This window comes from Schistocerca gregaria, chromosome 10 (genome assembly GCF_023897955.1).
Source record: "Schistocerca gregaria isolate iqSchGreg1 chromosome 10, iqSchGreg1.2, whole genome shotgun sequence".
Lineage (NCBI taxonomy): Eukaryota > Metazoa > Arthropoda > Insecta > Orthoptera > Acrididae > Schistocerca > Schistocerca gregaria.
This window is the reverse complement of record NC_064929.1, coordinates 42,832,148-42,836,669: the sequence shown is the minus strand read 5'-3', so window position 1 is coordinate 42,836,669 and position 4,522 is coordinate 42,832,148. Positions and strand designations below refer to the sequence as shown.

Here is a 4,522-nt window from a genome sequence, read left to right as displayed (position 1 = left end):
TGCTGGTTGTGAATTATTCCTCTTGCATGGCAAGGTGCGCATGTAGGTGTGTTAAAAATTCTGGAGGCACTGGCTATTGATCCCAGTACCTCTCGCATACTAAGCGAGCGCTCTACCATCTGAGCTACGCCCGCCCCCCCGAAGACTAATGGTGCTACATACAGCCATATAGACGACACAGACCCTTGCACTCCCATTATTCAGCAGACAAACACTACTCTCTATGTATCCGTTAGGGAGTCTTTCAGATTTCGTGCATTCTGTATCGAATCGTAGTTGGCCACAATGAAAGTGGCACGTATAACGTCGAAAATAGAATTCGGACACCGTTCTGAGTAAGACCAAGGTGTTGTCCACCCTCTAGACTTCAATGAGGTTAAGCCGCGATACCTAAGACAGATCTGCACTCGATGACACTTCGATAACAGCCGGTCCCCACACTTACATCTTGCTCTCCTTACGTCAGTATACATCATATCAGTCTGTGACGCTGGCTTTGCAACATCTTGCGTTCCTTTAGGTTCGCCGCGACCAACACTTACCATGCACTGACCACAAAAAATTGAGGCGCCGCGGCTTGAACCCTGGACCTTTCACATGCCAAGCGAACGCTCTACCAACTGAGCTACACCCCATGCACGACCAAACTGCGCTATTCCCCATTCTTTGCGACTCAGATGCGCACGGACACGATGGTTGGTTGGTTTGTAGCGGTGAAGGGAGCAGAGTACAAAGGCGCGGACCCGTTCATATACACAAAAGTTCCAAGTAGTTTCGATGCTCTGGTATTACAAATGCAAATTCCGTCTGTTTTTAACGTCTTAAATTGAAAGAGCCGTCACAAATTGCTCCTTTTTCACTCCTTGTCGACAATCATACAGCACCTGAGGTAACAAACACATCTCGAGCCCCATTGTGCACTCCATTATTCATGCCAACTCAGTGCCTCGCTCTTTACTACTGTGTACCAATCTTGTCGTCCAACTGCGAAACACTGGGCCACAACAAGTTTCCGCGTCTCCATTGCACTGCGCACACTACGAAACGCTCCCCAAACTTGGCACTCACCCTCGCAGCCGACTTTTCCGACTTTCCACGACGCTCACGCTAGTGACAGCATTATTTATAGTTCGACGTCGCGCCAAAGCGAATGAGCACATTTCGCCTACGGCTTAGGCCGCCCTCCTAGTGTGGCTGCTCGGTGTCTGCAGGCAGCGAGGGTCTGCAAGCTTCCTGTGTTCGCACCTATGTCACCTGTGCTTGCTTGTCAGAGACAGACTATCGTAAAACATACAACTCACTCCATGAATTGATTGCTACGGCATCTGTTATCAGCAGTCACAACTAGCAACACCAGTAGCAGCTGACTGCACGCAAAGAATAGGAATGTGCAGTGGGATTTACGTGAACTCGGCGCAAGGCAGATCTTTCCAACATAGGCTTGAGAATCTTACGGGAACACTTGTACTGTTTCCAAATTAAGTGTAGGCGTGGGAGGAGGGTGCTTCCTGCGCACTAATAACAGCGAGCTTGTCAATTGTGGATGCTAATCATTCGCTTGTATCTTCCTAGACACATCTGCTGGTTGTGAATTATTCCTCTTGCATGGCAAGGTGCGCATGTAGGTGTGTTAAAAGTTCTGGAGGCACTGGGTATTGATCCCAGTACCTCTCGCATACTAAGCGAGCGCTCTACCATCTGAGCTACGCCCGTCCCCCCGAAGACTAATGGTGCTACATACAGCCATATAGACGACACAGACCCTTGCACTCCCATTATTCAGCAGACAAACACTACTCTCTATGTATCCGTTAGGGTGTCTTTCAGGTTTCGTGCATTCTGTATCGAATCGTAGTTGGCCACAATGAAAGTGGCACGTATAACGTCGAAAATAGAATTCGGACACCGCTCTGAGTAAGACCAAGGTGTTGTCCACCATCTAGACTTCAATGAGGTTAAGCCGCGATACCTAAGACAGATCTGCACTCGATGACACCTCGATAACAGCCGGTCCCCACACTTACATCTTGCTCTCCTTACGTCAGTATACATCATATCAGTCTGTGACGCTGGCTTTGCAACATCTTGCGTTCCTTTAGGTTCGCCGCGACCAACACTTACCATGCACTGACCACAAAAAATGGAGGCGCCGCGGCTTGAACCCTGGACCTTTCACATGCCAAGCGAACGCTCTACCAACTGAGCTACGCCCCATACACGACCAAACTGCGCTATTCCCCATTCTTTGCGACTCAGATGCGCACGGACACGATGGTTGGTTGGTTTGTAGCGGTGAAGGGAGCAGAGTACAAAGGCGCGGACCCGTTCATATACACAAAAGTTCCAAGTAGTTTCGATGCTCTGGTATTACAAATGCAAATTCCGTCTGTTTTTAACGTCTTATATTGAAAGAGCCGTCACAAATTGCTCCATTTTCACTCCTTGTCGACAATCATACAGCACCTGAGTTAGCAAACACATCTCGAGCCCCATTGTGCACTCCATTATTCATGCCAACTCAGTGCCTCGCTCTTTACTACTGTGTACCAATCTTGTCGTCCAACTGCAAAACACTGGGCCACAACAAGTTTCCGCGTCTCCATTGCACTGCGCACACTACGAAACGCTCCCCAAACTTGGCACTCACCCTCGCAGCCGACTTTTCCGACTTTCCACGACGCTCACGCTAGTGACAGCATTATTTATAGTTCGACGTCGCGCCAAAGCGAATGAGCACATTTCGCCTACGGCTTAGGCTGCCCTCCTAGTGTGGCTGCTCGGTGTCTGCAGGCAGCGAGGGTCTGCAAGCTTCCTGTGTTCGCACCTATGTCACCTGTGCTTGCTTGTCAGAGACAGACTATCACAAAACATACAACTCACTCCATGAATTGATTGCTACGGCATCTGTTATCAGCAGTCACAACTAGCAACACCAGTAGCAGCTGACTGCACGCAAAGAATAGGAATGTGCAGTGGGATTTACGTGAACTCGGCGCAAGGCAGATCTTTCCGACATAGGCTTGAGAATCTTACGGGAACACTTGTACTGTTTCTAAATTAAGTGTAGGCGTGGGAGGAGGGTGCTTCCTGCCCACTAATAACAGCACGTTTGTCAATTGTGGATGCTAATCATTCGCTTGTATCTTCCTAGACACATCTGCTGGTAGTGAATTATTCCTCTTGCATGGCAAGGTGCGCATGTAGGTGTGTTAGAAATTCTGGAGGCACTGGGTATTGATCCCAGTACCTCTGGCATACTAAGCGAGCGCTCTACCATCTGAGCTACGCCCGCCCCCCCGAAGACTAATGGTGCTACATACAGCCATATAGACGACACAGACCCTTGCACTCCCATTATTCAGCAGACAAACACTACTCTCTATGTATCAGTTAGGGTGTCTTTCAGGTTTCGTGCATTCTGTATCGAATCGTAGTTGGCCACAATGAAAGTGGCACGTATAACGTCGAAAATAGAATTCGGACACCGTTCTGAGTAAGACCAAGGTGTTGTCCACCCTCTAGACTTCAATGAGGTTAAGCCGCGATACCTAAGACAGATCTGCACTCGATGACACCTCGATAACAGCCGGTCCCCACACTTACATCTTGCTCTCCTTACGTCAGTACACATCATATCAGTCTGTGACGCTGGCTTTGCAACATCTTGCGTTTCTTTAGGTTCGCCGCGACCAACACTTACCATGCACTGACCACAAAAAGTGGAGGCGCCGCGGCTTGAACCCTGGACGTTTCACATGCCAAGCGAACGCTCTACCAACTGAGCTACGCCCCATGCACGACCAAACTGCGCTATTCCCCATTCTTTGCGACTCAGATGCGCACGGACACGATGGTTGGTTGGTTTGTAGCGGTGAAGGGAGCAGAGTACAAAGGCGCGGACCCGTTCATATACACAAAAGTTCCAAGTAGTTTCGATGCTCTGGTATTACAAATGCAAATTCCGTCTGTTTTTAACGTCTTAAATTGAAAGAGCCGTCACAAATTGCTCCTTTTTCACTCCTTGTCGACAATCATACAGCACCTGAGGTAACAAACACATCTCGAGCCCCATTGTGCACTCCATTATTCATGCCAACTCAGTGCCTCGCTCTTTACTACTGTGTACCAATCTTGTCGTCCAACTGCGAAACACTGGGCCACAACAAGTTTCCGCGTCTCCATTGCACTGCGCACACTACGAAACGCTCCCCAAACTTGGCACTCACCCTCGCAGCCGACTTTTCCGACTTTCCACGACGCTCACGCTAGTGACAGCATTATTTATAGTTCGACGTCGCGCCAAAGCGAATGAGCACATTTCGCCTACGGCTTAGGCCGCCCTCCTAGTGTGGCTGCTCGGTGTCTGCAGGCAGCGAGGGTCTGCAAGCTTCCTGTGTTCGCACCTATGTCACCTGTGCTTGCTTGTCAGAGACAGACTATCACAAAACATACAACTCACTCCATGAATTGATTGCTACGGCATCTGTTATCAGCAGTCACAACTAGCAACACCAGTAGCAGC

The 4,522-nt window shown here is 49.2% G+C and overlaps 1 non-coding gene across 1 annotated transcript; it reads right to left on the bottom strand.

Annotated features, from left to right (window-relative positions):
- Positions 1-562: 562 nt before the first annotated feature.
- Positions 563-635, bottom strand: Trnaa-ggc (transfer RNA alanine (anticodon GGC)). The gene has a single exon. It is a non-coding gene; the product is annotated as a tRNA-Ala (tRNA).
- Positions 636-4,522: the final 3,887 nt, after the last annotated feature.